Raw genomic sequence first — 11,409 nt, forward strand, 5'->3', positions numbered from 1 at the left:
TGAGCCAAGCTAGTGTCTATAACAAGTTGATGTTTGCTCTCGTACAATTTCAGTATGCTGCTGAATGCGAGGACATGAGTGGAAATGTCTAATGCCTGAACTCTCAATGAAAGAAATCAAATTTTTGTAATCACCCCTAGTATCTAGAAAAATATCTTTCAATAAATGAGCTGAACTTGACAGACTTGAGTTTGAGTGAGAATACCCATATGTAACTCATAAAATCATCACTAAATAACACATAGTATTTGAATCCATCTCAAGATTGTGAGGGGAAGGTCCCCACAAATACGCTCAAAAGGCTTGAAGTATGTGACACAAAGGATGGAAAAGATTTTTGATGTATTTTACCAATAATACTAGAAACCAATGATCGAAATACCGTTATCGTTATCGTTCCGCAAATCAGATTTTAGTGGTATCCAAATATAAGCCAACGGAATACTGTGGAATTCAAGAAAGAAAAAGGAAAATTGTACGGTTGAGAAACCCGTTGCCATCGAGTAATACCGTCAAATACTGTACTTACAGAGAAGAACGTAGTGAATAAATATATTTTTTTTAAAATTCATACATAATATAGGATAAAAAAAAAAATCTACAATAATATTTCAACAAAAATCCAACACAAACCTAATGACATAATTCAATACAAAGTACAAAATAAAAATAATTATAATATTCATGCCAAAAATCAACTAATTATACATAAAATATCATATTCTACAACTAATTTAACAAAAAAAAAAAAAAAACACAAAAGTACATTTAGATCCAAACCATATTTCCGGATGAAACCAAAAAATTGAAAACAAATGGATACAAACTACAATTTAACACAATCATGGAGTTAGAAACTAAGAATTTGAATTAAACCATAAAAAACTAACGACATATTTCGTGAAGAAGACTAAATATCATCAGATTTTAAGAATTGCCAGTATTTGACCCCTTACCGATAATTTTTTGTCGAGATGCGTGAGAATTTGCTTAAAAACAGCCGAAAAGTGGAAAGATTCTTTGGAAAACGCCGGAAACCAGAGCGATATTCTCGGAATCCAAGAAAAATTCCGATTTTGTACATACCAGTACCAGGACTCACTACTACAAAAACAGTTTTCCGGTGCGGATGACTTTTGGGTGCGACTATTCGCACCTAAAAGTCGCACCAATAAGACTTTCAGGTGCGAATAGTCGGACCCAAAAATCAATTAAGCACTGGGAAATTTTCGCGAAATTTTTTGACGTTGGGTGCGACTAGTCGCACCCAAAAGTGTGGTAGTCGCACCCAATACTTTATCTAAAGTGATAGGTGCGACTAAGTCGCACCTAAATAATCTAAAATTTTCGGCCGCCAAAACTTCCCCCATTTTATAGAAAATGTCAATGGGTGCGACTTTGTCGCACCCGAAACCACTGACACAGGTCATTGGGTGCGACTAAGTCGCACCCAAAGGTGTCATTGGGTGCGACAAAGTCGCACCCAAATTCAAAAGTCTGTATAAATTATACAGCCGCTCGGGTTTTCATTTTATTCGAGCCAAACCATTTTTAGGTTAAAAAAAAAAACTCTCTCTCCGATTTGTCTTCTCTCTCACCCCTGTCGCCGCCACCGACCGCATCCGACCGCCACCGCTCTCTCTCTCTCTCTTCCACCGCTCTCTCTCTCTCTCTTCGACCGCCACCGCTCTCTCTCTCTCTCTCTCTTCGACCGCCACCGCTCTCTCTCTCTCTCTTCCCAGCCTCCGACCGCCACCGCTCTCTCTCTCAGCCTCCGACCGCCACCACTTCTCAGCCTCGGACCGCTCCTTCCTCGCGCCAGACTCGATCTGAACCGGCCGGCGTCGCTCTTCCTCGCGCCAGACTCGATCTGAACCGGCGCGACCCGTCGAAGCCTCAGCCAAGAAGTCCGGCCGTGAGTCTCTCAGGTATGTGTGTGTGTGTGTTCGTTTATGTGTGTTCCCGGCCGTGTGGTGTGTGTTTATGTACCGGTGTGTGTTTATGTGTGTGGTGTGTGTTCCCGTGTGCTCTATTGCAGAGAAAAACACTCGGCCCGGCCACGTCCAGGTTGAAGCCTCGCTCTTCCTCGCGCGACCCGTCGAAGTCCGGCCGTGAGTCTCTCAGCCAAGATCAAGTCTCTCAGCTCCGCGTGTTTAGGTATGTGTGTGTGTGTTTATGTGTGTGGTGTGTGTTTATGTATGTTGTGTATGTGTGTGGTGTGTGTTTATGTGTGTGGTGTGTTTATGTGTGTCCGGCCGTGAGTCTCTCAGCGAAGAAGTCTCAGTCCGGCCGTGAGTCTCTCGATCAGCCAAGAAGTCGCAGCACCGCCGCTGTCCCGCCAAGCTGTGCTCGAGACCCGCGCACTTCAACTCCCCGTCGCAGCACCGTCGTGCCTCTCCCAGCCTCGCCGTACTTTACAGGTTAGCCTCTCGTAGTCCTTTTAATTGTGTTTTTAATTACTTTAGATTAATTGTAATTAGTATAATTAGTCTAATTGTTAATTAATTAGGTAATTAAATAGTTTTTTATACGTATATATGTATTAATAATGTAGTTAGTATGATAAAATTGTTAATTTTGAAATCGAAATTAATTTGATATAATTATAAAAATTGTTAATTATGTAATTGAAATTAATTTGATATAATTGGTAAAATTGTTAATTATGTAATTGAAATTAATTTTTTGATATAATTAGTAAAATTGGTAAAATGTTTTATGTAATTGAAATTAATTTAGTTAGTAATTTTTTAAGTTAATATCATATAATTTAAGTTATTTGTTCAATTGTTAATCATGAAATTGAATTTAGTTGAGTTATTGTATAATTTAGTTTTAGTTTACATATTTTTGATAGATGAGTTGATATTGTTGAATTTTTGTTGTAATCGAGCCACGGAGGTTCGATTTAGGGTTTCGTTGATTATTAAGATAGTTTTGGATGATTTATATATGATTTTTAAATGAGTTTGCAGGTTTTTGGTTTGTTAGACTTATAGGGGAAATTCTGTCGAAATTTCGGTATAGTTTCCAATCAATTATTCTCAAAACCCTAATTTTTTCAATTCGACTTCAAATAAAATAAAATTCATAATTTCACCTTTATAGTTCTTCGTCCCTTAATTAGTAATACCCAATGACTTGGCGCGAAGGCCATTGGGTGCGACCAGTCGCACCTATTGGTCTTCCCGCGGACTTTTTCGAACATCTTTTCTGACTTATGGGTGCGACGATAGGTGCGAAAATCCGCACCTAAAAGTCGCACCTAAAAGTCATGACCATCGGGTGCGACTAGTCGCACCCACGACCTTTAGGTGCGAACTTTCGGGTGCGACAAAGTCGCACCTAAAGTCGCACCTAAAGGTATCAATGGGTGCGACTTTCGACCTTTAGGTGCGAAAAAAGTCGCACCCAATGCTGTTTTTTGTACTAGTGACTCTCAAAAAAATTGTTTCTGGTCCGATTTCGTACTGGAATCCGTGGAATTTCAATCCTTACTATAAACACATGAGGTTAAACTTTTGATTTCAGTTATAGAGACAAGAATCACATGACTTAAGACACTGTTAAAGGGGTGACAAAGTCTCATGTGCCACATGACAATATTAGACTGAGAACATTTGACAAATTTTGATAAAGCAAAATTGGAATTTGAAAGTGAAGGAGAAACTTGTTGGAAATAACCCTTAGGGTTTAAAAAACGTTAGACATAATTCATTATGGCAGTACTAAAAAAATATGTATTTCGTAAAAAGTAGTTATATGAAATCTAAGCAAAGAGCATGATAATATGTAACAATTATGAATTATTGAACTAACTGTTCTTCGTTCTTGAACTTTGAGAAGCATTAATATTTTAAACATAAACTCCTCTATTTGATCTTTATGGAATGTGTACGAGCAACCACAAACAACGGAGTCTTCACTTCAGCTCAAATAAATGTATCTAAGATTTATGAGTGTGCACTAATGAAACAAGTGACTATAAATAATATTTTTAGTTAAATTGTTACATGGAATTCTCGATCATCACCTTATGAAAAGAATAGCTGAGTACCGTTGAGATAAAGATTTATTTCAAAAATAAACAAGTGATTTTGGTGTATTTTGGATGTGGCTTACGCATGGCTATTTATAGCCTTCAACCCATATGTGGACGTGTCCTCTAATCCAGCGATCACGGATTCAAAGACAACACGTCGCAAAGGCTGAACAATATCTTCTCTCATTAAGTCACGTGGCCTCATAATTGAATAGGAATTCAAACAATGAGAAATAAGCACACAATATTAAGTCATTTAAATTATCTCTTGAGAACATTAAAAAAATGACATGTGTAACTTGCATTCTTCGACTGATATCAATAATTACAATAAGGATACACCACCAAGACGTTGTGATGTTGTCATCAACCAATCACAATTTTACATTTCATTAATCCTAAAATCACAGTTTTACATTTCATTAATCGTATTTAATTAATTCAAGACTTGGTAGGAAAATGACATGCGTAAATGTTAGGGATTCTTACACACAAGAAGGTTTATTTGTAATTTTTTATGGATTGAAAACGTTATTTCTATTTTAGATTGATAAACATTCATCTAATCCTCAGTCTCCATATTAAAATGGATTACATGTTGGCCATCTAAGTTCGGGCGGTAAACTAAAATTTGGTCGATGATTGATCCAAGCCTGGATATAGGTGGATCCAAAATCATATATGTGGAATACAAGTGAAGGTTGATCACTTAATGGGAGCATTCTGCACTTTTGGTAAATGTACGACTAGGAAAGACTTTGGTTTGTTGATGTGTTGTTTAAGCAGCGTTCCGACACACTAACCAGGATCGCTATGATGGTCATAGTGAGACTTAATCTAAATCCTGAAGTGGTCATAGACTTATGGGTTGTATTACTTAGTTCTTTGACTCATTCGTTAATAGCTACTTGTAGATGCTAGAATACTTATGTCTTGGAAATTCGAGATATGATCTGATGAGCGGAAAATGATTCACAGATATAGAATCCAGCCTTCCTAAAAGAAGGTCAATGTTCAATGGGGGAAGCAATCATGTTAAGGGCTCACATGTATCAAGAAAGTTATAACAGAATATTTGACCGGTAGATTGCATGCATTTTCGTAGTAAGTACGTAGGAAAGCATCTTTCACTGGGGGAAGCAACGATGCCAAGGGCTCACATGTATCAAGAAAGTTATAACAGAATATTTGACCGTTCTCGATATGGGGTTGAACCTGGAGGATTAATGTCACGACCCGCGACCTCTCGTCGCCGGTTCACGAGCCGCGACAGTTGGTGACGTCACAGATCATGTAATCAACAATCACAATATATCTCATATCAAACAAATACATAATTAAATAAATTACATAATAACCATAACTTTATATTAAACATAATACGATAATAAACAAGTATTGAAAGTGGTTATATGAAAAACTCGGGTAAATTTTTCGTTTGTTTCAATTCAAAATTTGGGTCTCATTACGGCTCGTTACATGTACATATAAGCTCCTAGGTTTGCGGATAATTACAGGAGATAGTTTTAAGAGTGTAGATTACGGAAGAGATTCAACAAAAGATTATTTTACAAAGAAGGTTGATCTCGGATAAGTTCCCGTTAGCCCATAGGTCAAGAGATACACGTCCGGTCTTCGTCTTCAGTTCCGTCATTCACATAGCCGCATTGCCCTTCTCTACATTACCAAGGGTAATAACACTATGAGTCGATCGACTCAGTAAGTGGGAGTCTAACTTAGAAAGTAAAGCGACTAATGCCATGTGATAACATGTGACGTGCAAACAAGCACATAAGAATGCATTGATGCAAATCTAACTAGTTCTAGGGCATGACTAATGTGTGCACACTCTAACTAGTTCTTGTCGTCCGTAAGGCTACACACATCCCCCGCTTTTCCTACTCTTGTTACTAACACGTATCAATGCACATAAACATAGTTATTCCCTTAGTATGTAGTTGACCTAAGTCTCCACACTTACCCGGAATAGTTCGTCGAAAAACTTGTTGGCTTCCGGAGTTTCCTTGCTTTACACGCTTCTCGAGACTCTTAGCACGTCCTGAAACGTCGAGAGAACTAGAATCCAAAGTTGAAACTTCGTTAGTTATTTGATTCGGAAGATGTTGAAGAGTTTAAATAATACACTGAAACTAAATTCTCGAACGTCTTTTAATTAAATAATTAATAATAATTTAATATCAATCCAAATCATTAAAGTGTCTTGAAGTTTAACGCTACAAAGCGATAAACGACTCATGAGTGAGATCGAGATCACTCTTTTTATGAATTCTTTATCTTCCGGCTTTGATGTGTTCGATTCTGCTGGCTCTCGCTTGTCCCGATCCGATTTGTGAACAAGCTGCGAAATTTAGAGAAATGAGCATCGAGTCAAAACATAATATCCAATCCCCGACTCGAAACTTAGAATCCGAATTCTCGGTCTTTCATTGAGACCCGAGAGATTTCCAAAATTTGACAATAACGAACCATAACTCAAACATCAAATAACGAACATCAATTCATCAATTAATCCACACTTTCCAAATCCGAAACCGAAATCGAACATCAACACTCAATTAGTCAACCCAAATCAAAATCAAACTAACCGAATATCAAAACATTAATTCTCAAATCACCTCAACTAAATTCAAACCTCAATTCTCAAATTAAAAATCCACATTCTCATATTCAATTCACTATGTGATCGGGTTTCAAAATGATTACAAAACTCCTAATTAGGCTCGGCCGAAACTGAAACATAAACAATCCAATACACATCTCAGCCACAAGCCTCAACCAAAACAACACAAATCCAACAGTTAGACAACACAACAAACAGCCCCGGCACACAAGCCTAACCAGAAACCCGGCCAAACCAACACGACGAGAAATCTCTTAAACAACAAATCATAACCGAATGGAAACGAGCTTAACACAACAATAATAACAACCAACAATATTTCTCGAGGCTCAGAAATCACAAAACGGCCACAAACCACACTTGGCCAAAATAAGGCACAGGGAAAAACAACCACACAGCCAAACAACCTCACGGCCAACAAACCACACGGCCAACAAACCACAAACCAATAAATTCGAAATTCCAGATTTTTCAGATTCGAAACACCGATTTCAGAAATTCATATCTCATTCAATTCTTGACGGATTTACACGTTCTTGGATGTTTTAGAAACCTCATGAAGTCTATTATTCAGGAAAAATATCAACAAATCAAAACTTAACCGATACTGAATTTTTCACGTCGATTTACATAGGCTGTTCAAATAGTTTTTTCTTCAAAATTCCGACCAAAAGTCAAGAACTTAACACAACCAAAGCAATTCACAACATAAATGCGCACTAAAACGACTCCAATCTCACTTCAATTCCACGAATCAAGTCCAGAAATCAAAAGCCCCAATTTATGAACCCTAATTTCGGATTTTCGGCCAAATTCAAGAAATTTCAAAGAAAACAACTTAAAATCCACAAATTCAAGTAACATCCAATACAAACTGTGTTCAATCAACCCTAATAACTCATCAATTTCATAAAAATCTTCATGGATATCCAAAATCCCCAAAATCAAGTCCAAACCCTAACTTTCAAATCCAATTCCGAGGAAAGGATTTTGTTATGTGAGATTTTTCCCATATCAAAAAAACGTCAGGGCCCAACTCAAGCGAGGATGCATGGAAACCCCGGCCCAAAGAGTAGAGCCCGGGATTAAGACAAGTCGAGCTCACCCCTGAGGGGACCTCTCATCCTGGCGTCCAGGCGAGCTCGACCTCCAGGCGAGCTCGACCTCCAGGCAGGCTCGACCTCCAAGCCAGGCTAAACCTCAAGGCGAGCTCGACCCCCCCGGCGAGCTGGACCTCCAGGCAGGCTCGACCTCCAAGCCGGGCTCGACCTCCAGGCGAGCTCGACCACCAGGCAGGTTCGACCTCCAGCCAGGCTCGACCTCCAGGCGATCTCGACCTCCAGGCGAGCTCGACCCCCAGGAGAGCTCGACCTCCAGGCAGGCTCGACCTCCAAGCCGGGCTCGACCTCCAGGCAAGTTCGACCTCCAGCCACGCTCGACCGCCAGGCGAGCTCGACCCCCAGGCGAGCTCGACCTCCAGGCAGGCTCGACCTCCAGGCCAGGCTCAACTTCCAGGCTAGCTCGACCTCCAGGTGAGCTCGACCTCCAGGCGAGCTCGACCTCCGGGCGATCTCGACCCCAGGCGAGCTCGACCTCCAGGCCAGGTTCGACCTCCAGGAAGAAGTCCAACCCAAAAATTGTGAAGGCAATCCCAGCCCTGCCAAGGGCCAAAAAGAGAAGATCCCAGCCCTGCCAAGGGCCAGAAAAGAAAAGTCCCAACCCTGCCAAGGGCCAGGAAGGAAAAATCCCAACCCGACCATGGGCAAGGAAGGTTCAAGCGTTGAGCATGGTCAGCCCCTACAAAAATCAAGGGAAGAATGAAAAGACCATCCTACCCCGACTCATCACACTCCTATAAATACCTTCAGATTCTTCATTTGGAGGAGAGCTCTCTCACGACTCAAAAAACCTCTGCCTCTCTCTCATCTAAGACTTTCTCTCTCTAAAACTTTGGAGCACAACACCCCTACTAATGTTGAGCGTCGGAGAGGTAAACAGAGGCAACCCCTCTGTTTCCCCTTTGTAGTTCACACCTCTCTGCTTGCTTTTCAGGTGCTTGGACGAGATAGACACTACCATCAGCTAAGGGACGACTTGGGATACCAAGTCCGACACGCTCGAGCCCGAACGCGACCACTTGGTCCGGCCTCGGGTCGAACCGTTTGGGGCTTCTAAATAGTTGTCCGAAAAACTGCGACAACATTTTGGCGCTAGAAGGAGGGGGTCTCGAGAACAACCACGAGCTCTCCACCGGCAAACTCACTTCCTCCACGGAAGACCACAAAAAATCAAAGCCAACAATTTCCTCTCCCAACATATTCTATCTCCCATTTTATTCTTCAGCCACAAAACAAAAGAAAGAAAAAGAGATTCCTCTCTGGTCTTCGTCTCAGACTCTCCAGCGAGAAGAAAAATCAGAGAAAAGAAAAAAAAAGAGAAGAGAGAGAAGAAAGGAAAGACAAGGAGACGTCGGCCACATCGGCGCTCTCGGCGACGACCGTGACTCTTGTGACTCCGGTGCCCTCGCACGACAACGGTCACAGCTCCTCCACCCACCTCGCCGCTCCGGCAACGAGGTCTTGTCAGTGCTCACCATACCTCTCCAGTGACGATCGTGGCGACGGGGAAGAAGGGTCCGGAGCTTGCGTCGACGGGGATCTGGGACCGGTGAATGAGCTTTCAGCCACGCGAAGAAGAGGAGCTAGTCCGAAGCCGTGAACGTGGGCGAGCCGATCTCCTCGGGCCAGCTGGTCATCGAACCAGCCCCGACACCCACCGAAGTCTCGACTCCCGCAGGCGCTGCAGATCTGATCGACCCCGGCGCTCGCGAGCCAGCCTCGATGCTCGCCAAGACCTCACCCCCAATCGGCCCGCCACGAACGCCAGCGGGAAGAGCTCCTGCCAGGTCGACAGCCACCTGAGCCGACGTTAGTAGAGATCCTCGGCAACGCATTCCCTCTACCACTTTCACTCCCACTACTCTCGCGACTTTGGAACGATGAGCCACATTCCCACTACCTCCGCGGGTACTCGAGCGACGAGCTCGAGGTACGGTCACCGACGCCTCGCGCACGGTCTTGAAGGGCAACCTCGCGATAGCGAGAGCCAGCCCCAAGACCCGGTGAATGACCCCGAGGCCGAGCTCCGAGAGGACACGGCCCGGCGGCTTGCGGAGCTCCTTGACCGTCCCGGCGTCGACGGCTCACTCATCGCCAACCTCCTTGGCTACGACGTCGAGGATCGATCCCTTCGAGACGACTCCGACCCCGACTACGTGGGGGACTCGAGGACCGATGAGGCGACTCCTGGCCTCGCCCGTTCACGGCCCGAGAGGTCCAATGGTGCGTTCGCCGATCCTACGCACCCGGCGCGACGACAAGCACAGTCACATTCCCGGGGGCTCGCCCCCTCAGTTTCAAGAGGCGGCCGGGCACGGCCCCTCGCCGAGGAGAGAGCGACTCTGGTGGATGATGGGGCCGATAGCCGAAGCGCTCGCCGGACGGTCCGACCAAGGGCGACCTTGCCTCGCCGCGCACCGAGCGTGGACCTTAGAGAGCGCTTGACGGCGCAGAGAAACTCCCGAGGGGAGGATCTCCGCCAAAGGCTCAACTCTCGGAGGAACGCGCTTCCCGCCGCAACTCTCGGCCGGCCTCAGGCCAATGTCGTGGACCAAGCGTCCAATGAACGCCAACCGGCGACTCCCGTGGCCCCGGCGGTCAGCCCCTGCTAACGAGCTCGACATGGTCACGATGATTCAAAGCCTCCAGAATTAAATCATCGAGATGAGGGAGTCAGGGAGGCAACGACCGTATGGAGGGATTGAGGAGTCGTACTCTCCCTTCGCCGCTCAAATCCTCGCGCAACCTTGCGTGGGGAACTTCAAATTGCCGTTCATCCCTCCATATGACGGACGGACGGACCCGAACTTCCACATCCAACACTACGAGACGTGGATGACAATGCAAGGGCAGCCGGATGCGACCCTATGCCAAGCCTTCAGCCTGACCCTCATAGGGTCGGGCTTTGAGTGGTTCCGGAGTTTGAGACCTGGGAGCATCCCGTCCTTCCGGGCCTTGCGAGAAGCTTTCCTTGCCCGCTTCGCCACGCTGGTGGCACAAAAGAAGTCAAAGACCCACCTCCTCTCCATTCGGCAAGGGAGAGACGAGACGTTGAGACAGTACCTCGCTCGTTTCACCGAGGAGTCTCACAAAGTCGAGGGGTTCGACGACAAGGATGCCATCACGGCGATCACCGAGGGAGTTCGCACAAGCGACTTCCTCAAGTCCATTGTTGGGAAAGTCCCGCAGGATATGGCGGAGCTGATGACGAGAGCCCGCACGTATATGGGAATCGAGGATTATCTCGATGGCCGAGATGGCCGGAAATCAGGGGGACAGGGTATTCGACGCCGCGACGACCAAGACGGATATCGTCCCGACCCTCGGAAGAGGAGGAACACGGGAGGCCAGGCCCCTAGCGGTCGCTCCCTCCCCGGGCCGAGGCCATCACAGGTCGATAGCTTCCGAAAGTTCTCAACGTTCACCCCCTTGAACACTCCGCCGGAGCGAATCCTGGCTTTGCACCGTGACAAACTGGGAAGTCCAACTCCCCTCACGAAGGATCCCGCCAAGAGGGATCGAAACAAGTTCTGCGAATACCACCAAGATCACGGGCATCTGACGTCCGAACGCCATCAACTCAAGCGTCAGATTGAGGCCCTGATTCA

This window comes from Urtica dioica, chromosome 2 (genome assembly GCF_054948205.1).
Source record: "Urtica dioica subsp. dioica isolate 48M chromosome 2, U.dioica_male_clone48M_v1_H2, whole genome shotgun sequence".
In the NCBI taxonomy this organism is placed as follows: domain Eukaryota; kingdom Viridiplantae; phylum Streptophyta; class Magnoliopsida; order Rosales; family Urticaceae; genus Urtica; species Urtica dioica.